The sequence below is a fragment of the Miniopterus natalensis genome, chromosome 7 (assembly GCF_054644295.1).
Source record: "Miniopterus natalensis isolate mMinNat1 chromosome 7, mMinNat1.hap1, whole genome shotgun sequence".
In the NCBI taxonomy this organism is placed as follows: domain Eukaryota; kingdom Metazoa; phylum Chordata; class Mammalia; order Chiroptera; family Miniopteridae; genus Miniopterus; species Miniopterus natalensis.
In genome coordinates, this window is record NC_142087.1 from 12,533,641 (window position 1) to 12,558,921 (window position 25,281).

At 39.4% G+C, this 25,281-nt stretch overlaps 1 protein-coding gene across 6 annotated transcripts in view; it reads left to right on the plus strand.

The window, feature by feature from the left end:
• The first annotated feature begins 668 nt into the window (after positions 1-668).
• Positions 669-25,281, plus strand: part of NCOA6 (nuclear receptor coactivator 6) — a 96,751-nt gene continuing 72,138 nt past the window's right edge. For 4 of the 6 annotated variants that reach the window (XM_087818775.1, XM_087818778.1, XM_087818779.1 and 1 more), the window contains exon 1: positions 669-850. The gene's annotated coding sequence lies outside the window, so the exon portion shown is untranslated. Of the gene's footprint in view, positions 851-22,026; positions 22,103-25,281 lie in introns of all 6 variants that reach the window. The other 2 variants (XM_087818776.1, XM_087818780.1) reach the window with 2 other exon arrangements.

Sequence of the window (25,281 nt, forward strand, 5' to 3'; positions counted from 1 at the left end):
TCTGCGATGCTTCTGTGGTGACATTACCCTTGAACAGACGATGAAGCTGAGGTTCAGAGGCAAAGAAAATCACACAGCTATCAAGGGCGAAAGCCGGACCTGACTCCAGGCTTCAAATCTGATGACGCATCAAACCCAGTGCTGGAGAGGCCTCCCTCCAGTTGAGAGAGGCAGGCACCCATTGAGCTTGCGGGGGTGATGGTGAGGGGACAAGGTAGAAGGACGTAAAGGCAAATAATAAGAAAGGCTAAAGGTTATCTTTATCTCCATGAACGTTATCAGACACTACGCGTCAGGTGCTTTCCATGCTGTCCCTCATTTCCTCTTGGCAGGCACTGTTATTATTCCTATATTTCACGTCGGTAAACTGAGGCTTGAAGAGCTGAGCTGCCCAAGAACACGCAGCTAGAAGCCTCCCATGGGGCTGCGCAGTGACACCGAAACGGGGGCAGGAGGCACTGCCGATACCGCTGCACCAGGAGCCAGAGGCCCACTGCGTCGCGGCCCCAGGCTCTGCGCCCAGTGAACGGGAGCGCGCTCCGCCTCGCGCGCTCGGGGACGTTTGGTCACGTGACCATGCCCCACCCACCCGGTCCGCCCCGCCCCGCCCCCTCCCGCACTCCCTCCCTCTCTCCCTCCCTCCCCCTCCCTCCCCGGCCCGGTCCGGCCCATCCCCCTCCCCGCCGGCTCCCTGAGGCCCTGCCGGGTCGGGCTGCTGGCAGCCGGGCGCCGACGGCCGGACAGACGGGCGCACGCGAGGACGGACGGACGAACTCACGGAGGGCCGCGGGCACGCACGGCCCCGGCCGGTGCTCCGAGGCCCGCCCTGGAGGGCTGGGGCCGCGCTCAGGTGAGGTGACGGCGACGCGGGACCGTAAGGGGAGGGCCCGTGGGCCGTCCACGGCCCCGGCCCGGCTGCTCCGCCGGTCGGAGGCACCGCCCGGGCCCGGCGCGGGAAAATGGCGCCGGCCGACCGTGGAGCACGGCCCCTGTGCGGGCCCGGCCCGGAGCCGCCCCGCCCGCCCGCCGTGCTCGTGTCCCCGTCGCCATGTTGGGGAGCGGGCCCCGGGCCTGCGGGCGGGGGCGCTGGAGGGAGTGGGGGCCCGACCCGGCCCGGCACGGAGAGGGTTCCGGACGCGAGGTTGGGACGCTGAGGGAGTGCAGGGCGGGCCGGGGTCCGCACGGGTTTGGCGCTCCAGGCCTGAGGAACTGGCGGGAGCCGGACGTGAGGTCGTGGCCGGGTCGCGGACAAGGGACACTCGGTCCAGACGGAACCGGGGTCGGGATCCATGGAGCTTGGGGGCACAGGCCTGGAACTGGGTTAGACTATGGGCGGTGTTCAGGACCCCAGGGCCGGTAGCACCCGGAGGGGCGTGGGGCCCGAGCTCAGGCTGTCAGAGCTGTGGCAGCTCCTTGGGCCGGGAGGAAGGGGTGGTTAGAAATGAGGCTCTTTGGGTATCAGATTGGGGCAGTCCCCTCCGAGTCGCGGGGCTGAGTGGCAAAGACCATATAACTTCTGAGGGACTGAGGACATATGCGCCCTCAGGGCCCTCCACTCCTTATTGGGGAAGCGACAAAAAAAAAAAAAAAGGGAAGGGTTTGATAAGGAAAAGAAAAGAGAGGGACTGAGGTTTGGGTGCAGGAGCTGGCCAGCAAAAGGGGTGCAGAGAGTGGAACTGGTTGGCAAGAAAAGAGAGAGCCTCCATCAACTTAGGGAGTTCGCGTGTGTCTTTAAAAGGAGGGACCGGGCTGTTTGTGGGCGGTGGCCCAACGTGTCTTCCCAGGAAGGGGACAGCCCACTGTTTTAAGAGCGGGGTCACCCGGGGAGGTCATCAGAAAGACGTTATTGAAGCCAGTGAGAATAGCGAAGGAGTGAATGTGTAAAAACTGCAAAGGTCTTAGAGATCCTGTAACAATTTCAGATGATGTCGTGATTTTAGGTGAGGCTCAGAAAGGTAAAGTTGACTTCTCCAGATCTTAAAGTGAGTGTCAGGGGAGTACTGGCGCTCAGGTCTGCTGCCTCATTCAACACACTGCCATAGAGGAGTTTGCTAGGGGGCAGAAAAATGTTAAGTCAAGCATGGCAGCTTATGTCAAAGAACTGTTAATTTATTTTGTTTCTCCAATGAGTTTGTCAATTCAAAGGCTAAGGGGGATACAAAAAAGTATAGGCAGCCCTAGCTGGTTTGGCTCAGTGGTTAGAGCCTTGGCCTGCAGACTAAAGGTTCCCAGGTTCAATTCCGGCCAAGGGCATGGACCTCGGTCCCAGGCTTCATCCCCCAGTGCAGGAGGCAACCAATCGATGTGTCTCTCACACGGGTGTTTCTCTCTCGCTTCCACTCTCTCTGAAAAGCAATGGGAAAAATATCCTCAGGTGAAGATTTTTAAAAAAAGGGTAGGTAACCAGCTGTTTGATAGTATCTAGCTTACCTCCATTTGTGCAAAGAAGTTATCTTCAGGACCCTTTTGACTTCGCACTTTCTAGAGTTTTAAGAGATGTTCCTTCCCTTCTAGGTGTTTACTGTAGAGCAAAGGGACATAAAAATCCTTTAAAAACACACACAAAATAAAACAGTGCACACTGGTAGAGAACCAGGATCTCTATCATGGTCAAACTTTAATTAAAGAGAAGAGTTGAAAGTTCAAATGGGCTGTGGGAGAGTTCTGAGGGAAACTATGCAAATCATTCATGATATAGTAGTTCCAGGGCTCCCGTATAATCAGAAAGGACTTTCAACAAAAAGGTTGTGAGGACATTCATAGCAGTAAGATTTTCAATATATATTCAATATGTGTATACCATACATACATATATAAAGCAACATGATTCATTTGTTCTGGGTCTTTCTAATGCAGGAAGACCTAACCTTGTCTGTGCCATGAGCCCCTCTAGCGTCTAGTGAAGCTTATGGCCCCCTCTCAGAGTAATATTTTTAATTACATAAAACAAAATACAAAGAAAACCAGCTATATTGAAATACAGTTACCAAAATATACAAATTGTGACATAGTAATATCGATATGCTTTATCAGCACATTATAAAATTTTATAATTATTTTAAAGATGTGATGAGCACAAATAATGCTTTAAGATATCTGCAAAAAAAAAAAGATATCTCCAACAACTGTAATATGATATAAAGATATCTGTGATTACTGTGACAGTCACAGATTCTGCTAATACTAGAATGGTTTGTTGCCTCCATTCATATTTGAAGAAAGTAACTCAAAGAGGTTAGTGAAATTAAAGAGGTAAGCTGTTTTCTTATTCAGGTTCATAGACACACCCCCCACCCTTGAATTCTACCTGTGGACTCCTGTCTGTGAACCCCAGGTTAAGAAACTCTGCTCCTACCATGAAGCATGTCTTCCATTCAGCATACATTTATTGTGTGCTAGACATCAACTGCATGTCAAGCATTATGCTAGGCTTTGAGGATTCAAAGGTCTTTAGGGCAGGGTCTTTTCACTTTGGCTCTTCAGTCCCAGGCGAGAAGTAGCATGTAAACAGTGATAGTTCAGAATGGTAAATGCCAAAGGAGAGTTATCAAAGGTTGTAAGGGCATGTCTCTGCTCTAGGAATCAAGGAAGGTTTTGTGAAAAAAGTGACATTTGAGATGTGCCCTGAAAGGTAGAGGAGTTTGCCAGATAGAGAGTTGGAGAGAAGAGTATTCAGGCAAAATCATGCATGTTATGCATTTTGGAGAATGTAATTGAATGTGGCTGGAGCATTGTGTGTGTGTATAAGAAAGAGAGAGAGGGAAAGAGAGAGATGAGAAATGAGACTGGAAGGTTGATTGGAATCTGGTTGTAAAGGACCTTACTAAGGAATTTGGACTGAATCCTTAGCTGATAAGGAAGTATTCAGGTCTTTGAGGAGGCGACTGTGTGATAAAGTTTAATTTTTAGGATATTCTTTAGAAGGAGGGTGGACTGGAGAGCAGGGAAGAAGTAATAAGGGCTTTAAGGCAGAGAACAGTGTTAGAATTTTCAGTTGTTGATAATTCACATTGTGAATGGTGAATTTTTTAGATTTTTAGCTTGAGATGGTGGATGTCAAAGAAGTTAAAAAGATGAAAGAAAAATGAGGTGGAAATTGTCACAGATCATATGGGAGAAGATTTTTTGGTAGGTTAGCAGACTTTTGAAAACCATCACAAAGCTGTAGAATGTGTAGTTTTTGCTTCAATAAATTAGAGGGGTCAGCAAACATAAAAGTCAGGGAAAGACAGGGGAAGTATTCCTAGAGTGTAGGAAAATCACAACTATCTATGTCAGGGCTCCACAAACTATGACCCATAGGTCAAATCTGACCCACCACCTATTTATGTAAATAAAGTTTTATTGGAACACTGGGACACTTATTCATTAACATACTGTCTTTGGCTGCTTTCACACTACCAGTGACAAAGTTGAGTGGTTGTGACAGAAAATATATAGCTCACAAAGCTGAAAATATTTACTATATGGCCCTTAAAGACATTTGCCCGTCCCTCATCTATGTATCTGAATGTTGGGTGTTCAGCTTCTGTTTTGCCATCCAATTCCCATATAATAGAGAATAACCATCTTGGCTCTGTCCTTGTGGCTCCATTCCCCCATGCTCTGTGTACCTGCAGCATGACATACACCCTCGAATATTTTATATTGGTCAGTGATGCCAAGGTCTGCTGTTTTCGGTTCTGCTGTGGCAACTGGTAATGCCAGGTTTTTACTCTTAGACCATGTTGGGGCTTGTTTTGCTATTTTTCTATTGGGTTGTCTTTTTCAAAATATTTCTTTATATTTTCTGATTATTAATCCATTGTTGGTTATATGTATTATAGATGCCATTTCCCAGTTTGTCGCTAATCTTTTAAATCTCTTTAAGATGTCTTTTGTTAAAAAGAAGTTCTAAATTTTAATGAAGTCAAATTTATCTATCTTTTCCTCCCCAAAGATTTTGAAATTATTCTTTAGATTATCTTTTTGAATCACTACTGATTTGTCTTTGATGTTTAGATCTCTAATCCATCTAGAATCAACTCTTGTGTGTGGTGTGAGGTAGGGTCCAGTATTGTTTTTCCCCCTATGTACAATTAATTATCCCAGCACCACTCATTGAATGGCTTTTGCTTTCAAATTGTGAGTTCTTTCGGTGGACTCTGAGGTCCTAATTCCAGCTCCACTGCTTGCTAATTGTGTGACCTTGGACAAGTTGCCTCAGTTTCCTCATCTTTAAAATAGGATATTGGTATTTATCTCATAGGATTGTTGTGAGGATTAAGTGAGTTAATTCATGTACCATGTAGAACAGTGTGGCACCTAGAAAATGCACAGTAATGTTACCTGTTATTTAGCACTATTGTTCATATCTGATTCCCAGCAGTAAGCACAGAGGAGAGGCTCCATATGCTCACAACAATTGTAGGGTTAGTTCGGTTTTCAGGTCAATACAGAATGGTTGAGAGCTAGACTAAATATTGCAGGAGATGGTTCCAGGTTGTCTGTTAGTTTTAACTGCTGCCTTGGACTGTCAGCTGAGATGCAAGTCCTCCCACCCCAACACTTATTTTACAGAGAACTTCTGTAGCAGAGGATGCAAACAGGTGGTCTGTAGATGGATTTGGCCTACAGACACCTTTTGTTTGGCTTATACAATATTTTTAATGTCTTAAAAATTTAGACAGATTTCAGAGTTTCTGACTTATCTTGAAAAATTAGAAGATCTGTTAACAGCAAACCTATATTCTCTCACAGCAGTACAATAAAAGCTGAAGCTTTTAGGTGGGATGTGTGTTTTCTGTTTTCCTGCATGGTCTCACTACTCACTTGCTTTGCACATTTACTGTTATCACCCTGTAGGGATTTAATTTTCTGGTTCTTACTGAGGCTTTCTTTAAAAAAAATTTTTTTTGGTTATTATTTTTTTGTTAATCCTCCATTGATTTTTTAGAGAGAGTGGAAGGGAGGGGGAGAGACAGAGAGAAAAATGTCAATGTGAGAGAAACACATCAATTGGTTGCCCCTGCATGCGCCCCAACTGGGGCCAGGGGTCAAGCCTGCAACCGAGGTATACGTCCTTGACTAGAATCAAGCCCAAGACCACCTTGGTCCGCCGGCCCACGCTCTAATCACTGAGCCAAACCAGCTAGGTTTTAAATATTCTTTGTCCTGCCCTGGCCTGTGTGGCTCAGTGGTTAGAGCATTGCTGGCACACTGAAGGGTCATGGGTTCGATTCCTGGTCAAGGGCACGTACTTGGGTTACAGGTTCAATTCTCAGCCCTGGTGGGGGGAGCATGCAGGAGACTGCCAATGATGTGTCTCTCTCACAGTGTTTCTCTCTCCCCCGCTTTCCTCCCTTCCTCTCCCCTTTCGTCCCTCCCCTCCACTCTCTAAAAATCAATGGAAAAAATATCCTTGAGTGAGGATTAACAACAACAATAAAAATTATCTCTCCTAAATCAATAAATGACATACCGGGATAGGGTCAGAATGGCCAGAAATTGTCAGATGAGTTTGTGGGCAGGTAATAACTAAAATCTATATTTCTAAGACTCACTCATATTTGATCATAATGAATAAAATAATTGATATTAAAAGACGAGATGAAATTCAGTTCAAATCTACTGTGTGCTGGGTACTACACTAGAAATTACCACATTGGTGATAGAAAAGAAAATTAGTTGGCCAGCTTTATGAAATACTACAGAAGAGGATTTTTTTTCTTATGATGTACAGCTATTTTCCAAGAGAGCAGTTGGATGAGAGAGAGGAAATACAGGAATTCATTCATTTGTCAAACATTTATTGAGCCCTACCATGTACATTTGACTAGAACTCTGTAGGATATGAAGATGAATCTAGCCAGGGTTTAAGTGTCACATGGGTTGTATGTAATGTGTGATGGACCTGAGATATCAGAGAATGGTACCTGAAAGAGGTAGCCTTTGAGTGGAGCTGCCAAGAATGGTTAGGATCATAATAATACTTGGAGAGGAGGCAGTTTTTAGTAGGGTGAATAAAAGCATGGTTGTAGAGATGGGTGTTTAGGAGATAGTAAAGAGTCCAGTTTGGCTGGAGATGAGATTTTAACAGGGGCTGCTGTTGGGGTTAAGGCTGGAAATGGAGATTGAACAACAACAGCAATAATAATAATAGTAGCTCATATTTTTTGCATGCATACTATTTGCCAGATAGTGTGCAAAGCATTTTATAAGTACAGTAGTACAGTAAACCCTCAATTTTGCAGACCTCGATTTAACAGACTTCAGATTTAATGGATAAAATTTCCAGTCTGTATGCCATATGTGAAAATTAGCACCCTGTTAATTTTTAAATGTTTTTGACCAACATTTGCTTATAATTAAGTTAACAGGTGTGTGATTTTTTTGTTATTAATTCACTGTTGTTTTTAACGAATTTTAGCCAATAGGCCACATGTTGGAAAAAACACTGTAGTAATTTTGCCGACATAAATAAATATTACATATCTCCAACTATAGCCTACATATTTAAATCCAAGAGTCACCTGGTAAACAATGTTTGGGGAATGATTAGCATGTGATCACACCTCATTGAGTGTGGTAACCTGACTTTTTGCAGCAGTTCCCAGTGCACTAAGCCACGCCCCAGCCATGTGCATTTGTTTACTCATGATGAAATCACGCATTTACTAGACATATTCAGTATAAATTTAAAATTACTATAATACACGCAGAAAACTTTTCTGTGAAATTAAGGTTTCATACATACTTCATTTTAATTACACAAACGTGTCTACATAAGTAAAAAGAGGTAAACTAATTAATTTGTCAATTTTTTAACATATGCATTGGGGAAACAGACTTTATTATATAAAGGACTTTCAGTTTTAGTGGACACTCCCTCGCCTGAATTAGTCCGTTATATCGAGGTTGTACTGTATTTCATTTACACCTCAAAACAACCCTGTGAGATAGGCACTGTTTTTAATCCTTTTTACCAATAAAGAGACTGAGGCATAGAGCTAACAGTTGATGGAGAAAGAACTTGAGTGCAGGCAGTCCAAAGCTTGTACTTTTAATGCCATATAGCTGAGTCATGGAAGGCTTTGAATCCTTTTCATTTCCAAGCTGGGAAGTGTGGACTTGATTGGCTAAGTAATGGGGAATCAACAAAAGTTGAGAAAGGAGAGATATGGAACTAGTTTGCTCTCTTGCTCCTAACTAGATTGGGTGCTCCTCGAGGGCTGGACCTGTGTCTGTTCCTTGCTCCTTCCCTGTGGCCCCAGTGTCTACCTAGTGTGTTATCTGTCACATTTATTTATTTTTTAAAATTTAATCTTTCTGTATCTCACCTTATTCTAAAAAGACAAGGTGGCTGCCTAGGAGCACAATAAACATTTGCTGAGTTAATTAATAAACAGAGCTGTATATAAATATGTACATAAAGGGAGTACTATGACTTTGTTGGAGGGAGTAATGCAGCCCTAGAATTTGGTGATAAGCTATATTTTATATATAAATCCTATAAAGCAAAAGACCAGACCCACATCTTCTTTAACTTTGAAGAATTGTATATTCTATGTCAGTTAGACTATTAATGATCAATTAATATTAACTATGTCAGTTAAAAAGCTGAACTCATAGAGACAGAGAGTAGAATGGTGGTTGCTAGGGGCTAGGAGGTGGGGGAGATTGGGAGATGTTGGTCAAAGGGTACAAACTTCCAGTTATAAGATGAATATGTTCTGGGGATTTAATATTCAGCATGGCGATGAGAGCTAACAATGCTGTATTATATTCTTGAAAATTGCTAAGAGTAGATTTTAAATGTTCTCAACATATACACAAAAAGGTAATTATGTGAGGTGATGGATGTGTTAACCTTATTGTTATCTTTGTTACATATTTTTCAGTATATACAGGCATCCATCTTGTACACTTTAAACTTATACAACTTATGTTCATTATATTTCAATAAAGCTGGGATGAAAACAATGTCAATTAATAATGTTCATGATTGGAGATTAAAGATGGTGGTGGACTGAGTGGAAGCTACACTGACACTCTCCTGGGACCAAACTGGAATTACAACTAAAATATAGAAAAACCATCCTGAATAATCAACTGCAGCTGAAGACGAGCTGGAGGGCACCCTCATAACCAAGGAGGAAAAGTGGAGACTGCATAGAGACTAGTAGGAAGTGTGGAGGTGCAAGAGGGCTGACTGGACTCCCACAGGCAGGAGCTGAAGGTCCAGAGGGATATCTCAGCTGTGGGGGGGTTCCCACTGAGGACTCTGGGGCCTAAACCCCAGTCTGGGCTTCCCAGCCAAGAGCACCAGAACTGAGAAAGGTGCCCACTTAACATCTGGCTTTGAAAAGCAGCCAGGTTTCTGTCTGCCTGGGAGAGACGGCTGGAAATGCAGTTTAAAGTGTACAAGATGGATGCCTGTATATACTGAAAAATATGTAACAAAGATAACAAGCTCTTAAAGAGCCAACGCACAAAGTTTTGTGTGCAGCCACTCACCTTGGGCTCCAGCAGAGGGAGGGCAGAGTGGACTGGAGCTATGTGAGGAGAATCTAGGGTTGTGGGCTCTGGAGATAGAGCTCAGAGGGCGCCCCTCTGGATTCCTGTGCGGATTCATTCCCTATACTGCAGGGGCAGACATTTACCTTCCAAGCAGCTTTTGCCTGAGGGGGAAGCAGTTGCCCCACCCTGCTGGAAAACCCTCTCATCCTACCCAGTGGAGTTTCTACAGCCTGAGGCTCATTAAGAGAATCAGATTAATCAGCCTGCAGGCAGAGGCAGACCTCAGAGCGCTTTGAGTCTTTCCCTGATCTGCTTCTGGACCCGGGCCTTGGAAAAGCAGACTTTGATGTGCATCTTGCTCCTATCCAAATGCACCCAGCCCCAACAGTGGGGGCCTCAAGCCGTGGGTTGTTGATAGCTCTAAACAGGGTACTCAAGGCCAGTCACAAACAGCGTCTGACATTGGCCTGCACTAGAGACTTTCCAAAAAGACTGAGAGTCCTTGCAGGCCTACTTAATACATAGAAACAAACCCAAGTAGGCAGCCAAAATGGGGAGGCAAAAAAACAAGCCCCAAATGAAAGAACAAGAGAAGTCTCCAGAAAAAGAGCTAAATGAAATGGAGATAATCTTTCAGATATAGAGTTCAGAATACTGATTGTAAGGATGCTCAACAGCATGAAAAAAGATACGGAAACTGTGAAGGAAATTAAGAATAACATAACAGATATAAAGAATACAGTGGAAGGAATAAACAGCAGATTAGAGGAAGCTGAGGATCAGATCAGCGAATTAGAAGACAGGGTAGAAAAAATCAATCAGAGATCCAAAAAGGAAAAAAAAAATTAAAAAACAGGAGGACAGTCTAAGGGAGCTGTGGGACAACAGGAAACAACAGTATTTGCATCATAGGAGTGCCAGAGGAGGTCGAAAGTAAACAAGGGTTAGAGAACCTGTTTGAAGAAATAATGGCAGAAAATTTACCTAACCAGGTCAAGGAAAAAGTCACATAAGTTCAGGAGGCACAGAGAGTTCTAAGCAAGAAGAGTCCAAAGAGCCCCATGCCCAGACACATTATAATTAAAATGCCAAAAATTCAAGACAATATTAAAGGCAGCAAGAGAAAAGCAATCTGTTACCTACAAAGGAGCTCCCATAAGGCTGTCAGTTGACTTCTCATCAGAAACTCTACAGGTCAGAAGGGAATGGCATGAACTACTCAAGGTAATGCAAAACAAGGATCTGAAACCAAGACTACTCTATCCAGCAAGGCTATCATTCCAAATAGATGGTGAAATAAAGAGCTTCCCAGACAAAAAAGGGCCAAAGGAGTTTATCACCACCAAACCAGCATTGCAGGAAATGTTAACGGGACTGCTGTAATTAGAAGTAGAAATAGAAGCATTGCAAGAAATGCATAAAGAATTAAAATGGCAATAAATAGGACCTGTCAATAATCACCTTAAGGACTTTAAGGGGAGATCAACAGCAATACAGTCATAATTGTGGACTTTAACACCCCACTGACTTCACTGTATAGATCTTCCAGACAAAAAGTCAATACAGAAACAGTGACTAAATGGCACACTAGATCAGATGGATTTAATTGATATTTACAGAACATTTCATCCCAGAGCTGCAGAATATACATTCCTCTCAAGTGCACATGGATCATTCTCAAAGATAGACCACATGTTAGGAAACAAAACCAGCCTCTACAAGTTCAAGAAGATTGAAATCATATCAAGCATCTCAGATCACAAGGGCATGAAATTAGAAATCAACTACAGTAAAAACACTCAAAAACATTCAAACACATGGAGGCTAAATAACATGTTATTAAACAATGAATGGGTTACCAATAAGATCAAGAAAGAAATAAAAAACTTCCTGGAAACAAATGAAAACAAACACACAACAACCCAAAATCTATGGGACACATAGAAAGCAGTCCTAAGAGGGAAGTTCATAGCACTGCAGGCCTACCTCAAAAAGCAAGAAAAATTTTTAGTAAACTAACCCTACAATCTAAAGAATTAGAAAGCTCCTCTGTGAAGCCGTCCGGACCAGGGCTTTTGTTTGCTGGGAGTTTTTTTTTTAATTATTGCTTCGATCTCATCAGTTATTGGCCTATTTAGATTTTCTGATTCTTCCTGATTCAGTTTTACATTATCTCACTCATATGTGGAATCTAATAAACAAAATAGACTGAGGAACGAAATAGATCCAGAGACACAGAAACATGGGACAGACTAATGAATCTCAGTGGGAAGATGGGGGTGGGGGAGTGGGTGGGGAAAGATTAATCAAAGAACTTAGGTGCATATATGCATAACCCATGGACACAGAAAATAGTGTGGTGAAGGCCTGGGGGGAAATGTGGGGCAGAGGTGATCGATGGGGGAAAAAGGGGGGATATCTGAAAATTCTCAACAAAAAAGATAAATTTAAAAAATGTTAATGATCACCAAATTCAGAGGGTATTTATACTTCAAGTAGGTATTCAGGTTTGTATTTAGCATTAAGCAGCTGCAAATCCCCCGACACACACACACACACACACACACACACACACACACACACACACACACAGAGGCAACAGAAGTTCCCATTAACCAGCTCCTTTACTGACATTGAACCATTGAATATAGAACTGATATTAGTTGCATAGTATCATTTATGTACATTTTCTAGGGATCAGACAGCAGCTGTCTCTCACAGGGAGAAATAGTTGCAAATTTGTGAGTCAGATTCCTGTTTTGGATTTTACTTAGGGAAATTATTCATTAGGTTAAGTCCCTTGCCATAATTTTAAATGTTATATGGGAGTAAGATTGTCTCTTCTATAAAATATAGGCTAAATTCAAACACTTGGAGAAATTCAAAGACATTATTGTTAACTACCAAATGCCAGTAAAAGTGGGAAATTAGGTAAACCAGCATCTCACTAGACTTAATAGAGATAGCTTTTAATATACCCTAAATGATGGATTTTTTAAACATTCTCTCTCATTGTGGATGTTAGTTAACAAGTTTGTTCATAACATATGCATGCGTGTATCAATGTTAAGTGTGTTGATATAACTAAGTTGATATAAGTAAAGATGAATCTAGGAATGCTTCCTAAAGAAAATGAGCGTTTAACTGAGTTCTTTTAGGTTGTGTTTAACTCTCCTGTGTATGAGATGACTCATTCAGAAGCATTGATATTAGTATAAGTGTAGAGAAAAATGTGATTAGTATAGTCAGTGTATGTCGACTGCCTACCAGCATTGAGAGATGTATACAGTTGATGAATAATTAGTTTCTGCCTTCTAGTAAACTCATTCATGTGGGGAAGTGATGTGAACATAAATAATAAAAGAGGGGAAAGTGTGGTTTAAATGAGATAGTAAGTGCTGTGGGAATTCAGGAGGGAGAGAGAGCGTTTCAACTTGGAGGATCAGGGAAGGCTTCATGGAAAAGGTGGTGTATTACTTTCCCAAGTGTAGTCACAAACTGGGTAACTTAAAACAACAATTTATTCACTGACAGCTCTGTTTGTTTTTTTAAAAACATTCTTTTTTAAATTGATTTTTAGAGAGAGGAACATTGCTCTGTTGTTCCACTTATTTATGCATTCATTGGTTGATTCCTGTATGTGCCCTGACTGGGGATCAAGCCCACAACGTTGGCATATGAGGATGATGTTCTAACCAACTGTGCTGTTTGGCCAGGACCTATTCTCTGACAATTCTTGAAGCTAGAACCTGAATTCAGGGGTCAGCAGGGCCGTGTTCCCTCAGACTGAGTAGAATCCTTCCTTGCCTCTTCCTAGCTTTTACCAGTTCTTAGTGTTTCTTGGTTTGCAGCTGTATCACTTCACTGCCTGCTTCTATTGTCACATGGCACTCTTCCTATGTGTCTCCAAGTTTCCCTGTTCTTACAGAGATACTAGTCATATTGGATTAAGGTCCTACCCTACTCCAGTATGACTTCTTAACTAATTACTTCTGCAGTGATCCTGTTTCCAAGTCAGGTCACATTCTGTGGTACTGAGGGCTTAGGACTTATGTTAACATATCTTTTGGGAGAACACAATTCAACTAATAATAGGTGGCATGATAAAGAGGTATTAAATTAAAATTTACTAAATAAAAGGAAGGGTAAGATTGCAACCAGTTGAGTTAAGAAGAGAAGAACCAAAGGGAATAATGGACATAAGAAAGTATAACAGGATATATAGAAAATGAAATAGTGGAAAGTGTGGTTTGCTTGTGTGTTGAGGAGTTGTGCAGAGATAAAGCAAGAGTAGTTTCTTGGGACCCTAGATGCCAGATCTAGGACATTTGAATGGTTCCGGGTGGGTAGTGTGAGGGAGCAGGACAGCACTGCAGAATTTTGAAATGGTAGATAACTGATTCAAGCGTTATATAACTAATTCAAGCTTTAGGGAGCTTCTGTGATCAGGTGATCATGGATAAGTAGATACCCTGAAGAAAAACAGATGGTAATTTAACATACCCAGCTTTCCTCATTTGCCTATACCAGTAACTTTTCACCAGGCAAGAAATCCCTCTTATGAAACAAACAAACAAAAAACAAAAATAAAACAACAAAAACGCCACCACAACAAACTGAGGGTTTTTAGTAGCATCTTGGTCATCTACAGGCATTGAGATACACCAACTTTTTAGGGTCTCTATTCAAAAGCCTCTCCATGGATTTCAGTAGTAATAATCATGTTGCTCTTCATTTTCTTTCAACCTTTTCTTCAAAATCGCCTCTTTTCCATCCTATTTTATACCCCTTGATTTTTCTTTGAACCCTTTTCATTTTCTTCCTTATCTTTTTAAAACATCTGACTAATGGTAAGAATTGAGGAAGAGCCCAGCTGGGTGTGGCTCAGCGGTTGAGCATCGACGGAGGATCCAGAAGATCGATGTTCGATTCTCGGTCAGGGCACATGCCCGAGTTGCAGGCTCGATCCCCAGTACGGGGTGTGCAGGAGGCAACCGATCAATGACAACTCTCTCATCAATGATGGTTCAACTTACTCTCTCCCTTCCTCTCTCAGAAATCAATAAAGATATATTAAAAAAGAATTGAGGAAGATTGTGTACCGTATAAACCAATGATACACTCTTTCTGTATCCTCAGAGAGAGGAAGGGAGAGGGAGAGAGTGAGGTGAACCATCATTGATGAGAGTCATTCATCGGCTGCCTCCTGCGCACCCCCTACTGGGAATCGAGCCTGCAACTCGGGCATGTGCCCTGACCAAGAATCGAACTTGGATCTCCTGGATCCTAGTTCGATGCTCAACCGCTGAGCCACGCCCGGCCGGGGTCTGTATCCTTTTAATGATAGTTGACTTTTTGTCCACAATAGAGCTGTATTCAAATTGTGAATACTCATTCAGATTGTGGTCAAATAGTAGTCCTGAGGTACTTTTTCTTATTTGTGCCTTCGTAGTTCTTCCTGATTCTATATTTGCATTGTTCATATTTTCTCTGAGAACATGTCTTCATGGAATATTAAAATTTGTATATAAATATTACAAATAAATATATAACTTCCTAGTTATTATCATATGCATATAGTCTTTACAGTTTTAATGTGTATAGTTTTTTGGGTTTTTTTAGCTGGGAATCATTTTATTTCTACTGTAGTAGATATAACATACCTTTGAAAACTTAAATAAGCTTATTGACTGCTGAATCTTTTACATTAACTGTGCTTAATTTTCACATTACCAATTGTTTTTATGGCTTACATTCTCACCAAACAATTTTTCAACATCACTTAAAATGACTGAAAAACAAATGTCTCCATTATCTATGAAATAAGTAAATTATATTCATAAGAATTAGAACACATTTTTTTTAAAAAGAATTTTTTACTTCTCTTTACAGTTTTTTATGTGTGTGTTTTTTAAAATATATCTCTTCTCTGACCTCTTGGTCGTCTTTCCGGTCTCCTGGAGCCTGGATTCGGCTTTAAGTTGGCCAGGCTCACACGGGGCAGGGCCCGGAGCAAATCCAGAGCCCTGGACCCACCGCCGTGCACGGGACCGGCCGTGACCCGCACGGCCGAAAACCTCCACGGGCGCCCCGGCGCTAATGTGTATAGTTTTTTATAGTCTTTTTTCACTTGGCAGTATATTAATACATTTTTTCACTTGTCTATATAGCTGTCATTTTTAATGGATACATAATAACCAAAGTTTAAGTACTCTGGTTATTTTGCATTTGGGTTATTGCCAGTTTGTTTTCATTATTTGAGGTTTGCAATTCTAAATTATACTACTGTAATATCTCTTTATAAATCTCTCCCCCCCCAATTTTTTTCTTATTTTCCTTAAAATGATTCAGTTAGGTCTAAGGATATCACTTTTTAGCTATATTGTCAAAATATTCTTTAGAACATCTACCAGTTTATATTGCCACTGATAGTTAATGTTAGATTTCGTAATTTTTTTCTTTCAGTATAATAGTGGTACCTCACAGTTTTTTGGGGGTTTTGATATTTTAAAGTTTTTTTTAAACAAACAAAAAAGCCCCACCCAGAAATAATACAATGAACATCCTTTTACCCGTCACCTACATTCAGCATGTTGCCATATGCTTAATAATACACTTATTATGTTAAACCTTTTTTTAAAAATAAAGCCATCATAATACTATGCCTATAAATATTTTTAAATCCATCTCTTACAAATAAAGATATTCTCCTATATAATCACAGTACCAGTAAACACACCTAACAAAATTATCAGTAATTCCTTAATATTATCTAACGTCAAGTGGTGTATTTAAGTTTCTCCAGTTGTCTTCAGAATGTTCAAAGTAGAATCAAATTAAGAACCGTGTGCCATGGCTGGTGTGGTTTAGTTGTTAGAGCATCAGCCTGGGCACGAAAGGGTCCAGGTTTTGATTCCCCCTCAAGGGTACGTACCTGGGTTGCAGGTTCAGTCCAACTCCTAGTTAGGTGTGTGCAGGAGGCAACCAATTGATATGTCTGCCTCCCTCCCTCCCTCCCTCCCTCCCTCCCTCCCTCCCTCCCTCCCTCCCTCTCTATCTTTAAAAAAAAAAAAAAAAAAAAAAAGGAAAAATATCCTCAGGTGAGGATTAACAAACAAAAAACTTAAGGACTATGCATTTCATTTCCATGTTATTATTTTTGTATCTTTTTTTTTTTTTTTTAAGACCTGTAACAATTCCCATTTGCCTTCTCCCTCACCTTTTTGTCCTCATGGCATTGATTTATTGAGACCAGAGCAGTTTTCTTGTTGAATGTGCCACATTCTGGATTGATCTGTTCCTTTGTGGCATTTAACTTGTTCCTTTATTCCTTGTATTTCCTTAAACTGGAAGGTTTAAGAACTTGATTCGATTTTAAAGAATTGGTTAGATTTAAAGACTTGATTATATTCTAGCTAAACATTTTGGCAAAAATAATATTCTTCACATTGCATGATATCATAAGACACATCAATGTCTGGTTTTTCCACGTTTTTGTTTTTTTTTAATCCTCACCCAAGGGTATTTTTTCCATTGCTTTTCAGAGAGAGAGAGAAAGAGAGAGAGAAACATTGATGTGAGAGAGACACATTGATCGGTTGCCTCCTGCACATGCCCCGACTGGGGCTGGGGATCAAGCCTGCAACCGAGGTACATGCCTTTCGTTGGAATCAAACCCAGGACCTTCAGTCCGAGGGCCAGTGCTCTAACCACCAAGCCAAACCGGCTAGGGCTGGTTTCTCCACTATAATGGTAATTTCAATCACAGAGTTCAAGTTGTAACTGCCAGATATCTCCGTTGTGAAGTTGCATTTATTTTCTTTTGTGACTAGCAAATGTGTTTTTTATTTTTATCAATGACGAGCATTTTTTCAATCTTGTTTTACCTAATTTTCGTATTATTTATTTGTTCAGTATAGATTTGGTATTTTCCATTTATTTATTTATTTATTGGTATTTTCTTTTTAAGTTTGTACTGTGCATTTACAAATTTTATTCAGTATAACAAAAATGATGCATTGTTATAAAAGATAAATTTCAAGTTTCAAAATATAGCTAAAAGTAAATATAATTTAACCAAAAAAAGAGATACAGATTATAAATATATAACAGGGCATTTCTTTGACAGGATCTTGTGATGAATCATGTTTATTTTTTTAATAAAATATTCTAAGCAGACAAACCTAAAAAACAAAGCTCTTGAATCAAAAAAAACTTCTTTTGCCCTGGCCAGGTGGTTCAGTTGATTGTAGTGTTGTCTTGTGCACCAAAAGGTTTCGGGTTTGATTCCCGATCAGGGCACATACTTAGGTTGAGGGTTCAATTCCCGGTCCAGGAGAATACAGGAGGCAACCTATCGATGTTTCTCTGTCATGTTGATGTTTTTCTCTCTCTCTCTGCCTCCCTCTCTCTAAGAATCAATAGAAACATAGCCTCGGGTGAGGGTTAAAAAAACACACAGAAAAACTTCTTTTATTTTTATTTTTGAAATGGAGGTAAGTCTTAAATCATAAAAGTTGTTTTACATACCCACACACAAAGCACCCAGAATTTATTTTTATTCCTTGTCCTCTGAGTGTTTCATTTGGCTATCTTTTATACATCAATTTTTTTAAATTTTTATTTTATTGATTTTTAGAGAGAGAGGAGGAGAGAAACATCGATTTATTGTTCCACTTATTCTTCTTTGTTGTTATTGTCTGTTTGTTTGGTTTTTGTTCCACTTATTTATGCATTCATTGGTTGAGTCTTGTATGTGCCCTGACCTGGAATCGAACCGGCAACCTTGTCATATTGGGATGATGCTCTAACCAACTGAGCTACCAAGCCAGGGCCTATACACTGTTTCATATACATCTTTATCATTTTTAACTATTTTTCTGTCGTTCCTATTATAGATTTTTTTTTCCATTTCTTTTTTATTATGTTATACTCAAATAGGATTTTTCTTTCAAACCACAAAAGCATTATAGGCTAATTGAAACAAATTGAACATCATTTGAGGTACGTGAAGAAAAAGCTAAACATCTCCAGTTCCTCTCCAGGCTACCCAAGTGGAATAGCCTAGTCTTTCTTCTATATTTTTCTCTATGCTCTTAGAAACACATATACCTATGGATTCATCTTCTCTTATTTTATAAGATTATCATGATGCCATACATATTATTCTGCAACTTCTATTTTTTTACTTTCTAGGATATAATTTATTTTCTTTTATATCATTAAACAGGTATCTAATTTCTCTTTCCAGCTGCATAATATTCCATTTATGTAGGTTCTATCAGTGAATATTTATTTTGTTTTGTTTTTTCCACCATCACAAAACTAGACATACTTGTGCATCTATCTTTAAGAAATGGAGCTTTTACTTCTGTAGGATAAATTTCCAAATACTGGTTAAAAGATAAGTTTATTTCAATATTATGAACTGTCAGGTTACTTCCCATAAAGGATGTTACAGTTCTTAATCCTACTGGCACTGGATAACAAGTATCTTTTTAGTTTTGACAGCCAGCTGGGTGAAAAGTATTTTTGTATTTAATTTTCGTTTTCCTGACCATTAAAAGTTGCAAACCCTATTCTACAAATCACCTTTTCTAGTCCTTTACTGATTTTCTCTTGGGTTATTCATTTTTTACTTTTTAATCAATTTGCAGTTGCTTTTGTATATTTGGGATATTAACCCCTTTTTTGGTCATGTGGTGCAAATATATTATCCCAGTCTATCATTTGGCTGTTGACCTTGTGGTTTCTTTTGGCATATAGACTATTTTAATATTTACATAATCTTATCTGTTGATCTTTTTCTTTATGACTTTGGATTATCACCACTCCACTGAAGTTAATAATTCTTGTAAATTTTATTTCTATATTTTTTTTATGTTATTACTTTTTAACCTTAATTTTGTTTTTTTGTTTTTTGGCAATTTGCTTAGAGACTTATTTCTTTGTTGTTGTTTTTTATATTAATGCACCTGTTTATCTTGCCATTAAATTTCCTCTTCTGATCAAAAAATTATTTCTTCTTCACTATTTGGGGATAAGCATAGTATTAGATTTTCTAATTTTTAAATAATCTCATTTGAACTTTGAAGAAAATGCCTTTCTAGTTGTTTCAAGTCATTTTGAATGCTGTACCTGTGTTGGAAAATATTGGTGTATTCACCTAATACAGTTCTGTCTGTAGGTTTGCTAAATGTATCTTTTAAATTGTAGCTTTATGATCAAAAGAACATGGTGGTGTTCATAATTAGAACATGATGTATAAAGTAGTCTTTCCCTAAATTTTACTTTATCTACCTACTGTGGTATCTAACAAGACAGGAAAAATCTCATTGAGCCTCTGATTTATTATTTTGGTTTACAGTGTGCATGATTAAATTATTAGCAATACCTGTGTTAGGATGAGTCCTAGTTTTAGGAATCTAAAATTTTCTATTTCACTAATTTATCTCGTTTCGTATACTAAAATGTCAGGATTGAAGTTTAAGAGTTAATATTAATACTCCCTAGTCTCTTAAATTGTCTATTATTCCTACCAAGAGCAAACCAGTGTTGTTACCGTACTGAAATGCCAATGTCCTTGACAGGCATTTTGTTGATTCTTTCAGGGAACTAAATTTTTATGATTTGGCTGGAGGTTTGCATAAATTTTTCCTTGCAGCCCTGGACTTGGGAACAGGGGAAGCATGTATAGTTTTATTTTCATAAGAACCTTACGGGAGGGTGTAGGGAGGATGGGATAGAATCTTGCTTTAGTTGTGCCATGGCAGATTGTCTTTGACAGTTCACAGTTAGCTGTTTATTTAGATACTTTTAAAATGCCTTATAAATTATCCTGAAACATTTAAGGCTATGTGGTTAAAAGGCCAATTTAAGTCCTATAATACCCAGATTTAGGTTTATAAGGCAGATAATGTAGGAAATCTAGGATTCTTATTTTACAGAGCTACTTAAAACATTTGAATAGTGCCCTGGCCAGTTTGACTCAGTGGTTAGAGCGTCAGCCCTCAAACTGAAGAGTCCCAGGTTCAGTTTCGGCCAAGGGCACGTACCTGGGTTGCAGGCTCTATCCCCAGCTCTGGTCGGAGCATGTGTGGGAGGCAACCAATTGATGTGTGTCTCTCTCACATTGATGTTTCTCTCCCCACCCCCCTTCTACTCTCTCTGAACAGCAATGGAAAAAATATCCTCGGGTGAGGAGAAAAACAGAAAAAAACATTTGAATAGAGATATTCATTTGTTCAAGTGAAGGCATGTAGAATAATGATTAACATTCTTGATAAATAGTCCTTGAGTTTTCTTAAAGCTAGAGAGAACCTAAGATTCTGTTTAGCTTGAGCTTAGTGATTCTTCCTTTCATTTTATAATTTAGGAATCTTAGGCCCAGAGAGATTGTGTCCTGCCCAAAATCACACAACAGCTTTATGGGAAGATCATGACTAGAACTCAAAAGGCACACTCTGCCATGCTCAGCCTCGCTCTTTTTTTGTTCTGTTACCCTATGTTTTATTATCGTAAATAATGCTAGTCTTTTCTCAAGATATACTCAGTTGATTTTACAACTAATAATTTGATGTTTGTATGAAAACATTTTTAAAAAATGTTTTTGTTGATTTTTAGAGAGAGAAAGGGAGAGAGAGAAATATCTATCCATGTGAGAGCGAAACATCAAGATCAGCTGCCTCCTGCAGGCCTCCTACCAGGGATTGAGCCTGCAACCAGGGCATGTGCCCTGACAGGAACCAAATGGCAACCTTTCCGTATACAGACTGTTTCCAACTCAAGTGAGCCACACTGGCAAGGGCTAAAAACATTTTAAAAGTGGGTATCAAGGTTTGGAAATCGTTGCATGGGCATTTGGCTGCAGCAGCTATGATGGTGCACAGTTGTGAACCCAGGACATCTGTGTTTTTCATTTATTTGTGGCCTCATTTGTTTTTTACAGTTGTCATTTGTAATAAAAAATTTTCAGAATATAAGTAAATATTAAATTAAAAAATATAATCAGCATATTTACAGTATTACAACAGAAAGAGTAGGAAAATGACAAGAAAGACTAAGTCTAGTTAACTACATTTGTGCCATAGGGCAAATCATGTAACCTCTGTGGGACTCTGTTTCTGCTCCCTACTTAATTAGAATCCTTCAGGGTTTCTCCCCAGGACAAGTGTATTGGTTTTTTAATATTTGTTAATTGAAGTATGACATGCAAAGTGCACAAATCATAAGGATGCTGAATTATAAAATGAGCACCCTAGTGTAATCACTACTGTGTATTTTGAAAAGCATCCTTGGTGATTATGATAAGCTTTTCTTGTTAAACAAACAAAACCCTGGACTTGAGACTGTAGGTAATCTCATGTCTTTTACAACTCTTTCTAGAGAGAAATTAGCAGAAACAATGGTAGAGAGAACGAATTTGGGCAATCATGAAAATTTTACTTCGAAGAAGTTTATGGGTCTTATATAGTTTTTTCTTCTGATGTCTCTCTTCTTCCTCTTTGCCCTTTTTTCCTTTCTGTCTAGGTCCTGAATAGAATGGAGAGGGGTCCTACTGAACCTCTAACTATCTTTTCTGAGAGTGGTCAGAGTTCTTACACAGGTCTGTTGATTCTATGAAGTTTGATTTATAAAAGACTTGTATCTACTTAAAGGATTAAATTAGAAATAGACTTCACTTTTTAAAAAGGCATTTTGATTTCAATGTCTGTAGAATATTTTACTTTGGCAAGCTGCATTTGGCCTGTGGATTAGACTCAAAGTGACTGAGTTAAGATCTGCATAATAGAAAAGCAGTTCAGTCATGTCTTTATCACTTCTGTTGGAAACGTGTAATATGGAAGAATTCTTTATTGGTTACATGGAAAGTACCAAGAAAATTTGAAAAGGTGAATATCTTAGTTGTCCATGATTCTGGAGGGGATTGAAAGCATGGATAAATCAAAGAAGGAAAATATTTATTTGGTCCTCTTTCTGATGTTCTCAGAATTCATAACATTGGGGGGAAAATCAAAACTACCTTGCAAGTCTCTGATTCAGAGAAGGGCAAATGTATATAGTTGGGTTTTGTTTTGTTTTTTTCACTCATCTACCTCTCATCACCATGAATGAACTTTATCATTAATCAGACAAAAAAACTCTAGCTCAATGATCTCCCAAACTTGTCTTCACATTGAGTCACCATGGAGCTTGGCAAATTACTTATGCCTTTGTCTCCCTCCCTCCCCACATACACCCTGTTTGGGATTTTCATATTTAATTGGCTTGGGGGTATGGCCTGAGCTTTGGAATTTTTAAAAGATGCTTAGGTGATTCTAGAGTGCTGACAAGTTTGGGACCCCTGCTCTAGCTGGTTAAGGCAGATCTGGCCACTATGCAACTTGTTAACTTTTTTTTTTTTTTTTGGCATAAATATTTAGATAAATATGTAAATAAGGGGATAAATGTTTGATTTAAGCATCCTGTGCTTTAAACCTAAGTTTTTACTAGAATGTAAGCTCCATTAAAGCAAATACCATGTCTGTATTTTTTTTACCATTATATCTTTAGCATTTAGAACAATATCTGGCATATATTGCATGCTTAAATAATTTGTTGAATGAATGAATGAACCTATCAGTTTCCAGTGAGCTGAGAGTATGCTTTTACCTAATACTCGAGTGGTAGGAGATATAGAGTGGGGTGGTATTAAGAGCCCAGCTTCTAGAATGACTGCTGGGGCTCAAATCATGGCTCTGTCACTTACTAGCTGTATGACCTTAAGCAGGTTTCTTCTCTGTGCCTCAGCTTCATTTGTAAAATGGGGGTTATAGGATCTATTCCATGGGGTTGTGGGGGGGAAATAATTGAGTTAATAATGCAAAGCGCTCAGAACAATGCCGGACACATAATAATGTTCTGTAAGTTTTAGCTACTGTAGAATTCAAGAAGCCCTGGTTTTTCTGCAGTTTGGGTAATTTATTTGTAGAATACTGTTTGAGGGCTGAGGTAGAATAATGGAATCAGCTGCATTAAATGTAGTTAAAGAAAGCCTGACAAAGAAGTGATTTCTTTTTTTTGTCAACTTAATCAGGCATAATTTACATATAATAAACTGCATACATTTGAGGTGAAACATGGGTTTTTGGTTTTTTTACTCAAAAATGTTGTTCTTTTATTTTAAAACTTAAATGTTACACAAGCAATAGAGAAATCATTTAATCACATATCAAATTGTGGGATTTGAAAACCCTAGATCTGATTTTTTTTTCTTTTTTATTGAATTTGTTGGGGTGACACTGGTTAATAAAATCATATAGGTTTAAGGTGTACAATTCTGTAACACATCATCTGTGTATTGTACTGTGTGTTCACCACCCCAATCATGTCTCTTTCCATCACCATTTATCCCCCCTTTACCCTCTCCTGTGTTTCCCTCCACCCCCATTTCCCTCTGGCGATGACCATACTGTTGTCTATCTATGAGGTTGTGTTTTTGTTTTTGGGTGTGTGTTTTTTGCTTAATCCCTTTACTTTTTTTACTCAACTCCCTTACCCTTCTGCTCTGAGGCTCTGAGTCTGTTTCTATTTTGTTTGTTTATTTTGTTCGTTAGAGTCAACATACAAGTGAAATCATACGGTATTTGTCTTTCTCTGACTGGCTTATTTCATTTAGCATAATGCTCTCCAGGTTCATCCATATGTTGCAAAAAGTAAGATTTCCTTCATTTTTATGGCTGAGTAATATTCCATTGTGTAAATGTACTACAGCTTTTTTATCCACTCATCTACTGATGGGCACTTGGGCTGCTTCCAAATCTTGACTATTATAAATAATGCTGCAATGAACATAGGGGTGCATATATTCTTTCTAGATGAGTTTCAACAATGTATTTATTAGTTTATAGTATTTCTTATGAAATAGTCGCCACAATCAAGTACAGAAAGTTTCCATTTCCCTGAAGAGTTTCTTATACTCCTTTTCATTCTGTTCCTCCCAGTGCCCTCATTTTTTAGAATTTTGTATGGATGCATTCATATGTTATATTCTCTTTTGTTCTAGCTTTCACTCAGTATAATGATTTAGATATTTATCCATTTCGTTGCATGTGTCGGTAGCTCATTCCTTTTTAATGCCAGGTGTTGCTTTGTTGTATGGATATAACATGTTTGTTTATCCATTCATCTGTGATGGACATTTGGGTTTGTTTCAGTTTTGATGATTGTGAATAAATCTCCTATAAGCATTTTTGTACAAGTCTTTGTGTAGACGTGTTTTCATTTATTTTGGGTAAATCCCTAGCAGTGGGATTCCTGGGTTGTATGTATCTAACTTTTAAAGAAATTGCCAAATAGTGTTACAGGAGGTGAATATTCAGCACAGTTTCCAAGCAGGGTGCATTTATTGTTTTGTAATTTATTGTTGCATAAAAAATTCCCACAAAGTTAGGATCTTAATAAAACACACATTTATTATAGCACATTTTCCATGAGTTAAGAATCTGGATGCAGCTTAGGTAGGTCATCTGTTTCAGGGTCTCTTATAGGCAACAGTCAAGGTGTCAGGGCTAGAGTCTTATTTCAATGCTTGACTAAAAAAGGAACCACTTGCAAGCTCTCTTGGTTGTGTTTTGGCAGATTTCACTTCCTCAAGGGATGCTGGATTAAGGGCCTTGATTTCTCAGCGGCTGTTGCCTGTAGGCTGCTCTCCATTTCATGCCTTGTTGCCCCTCCAACATGGCATGCTGAGAACGCAATAGACAGAGTCTTCTAGAGAGATAAAAGTGCCAATCTTTTAAAACC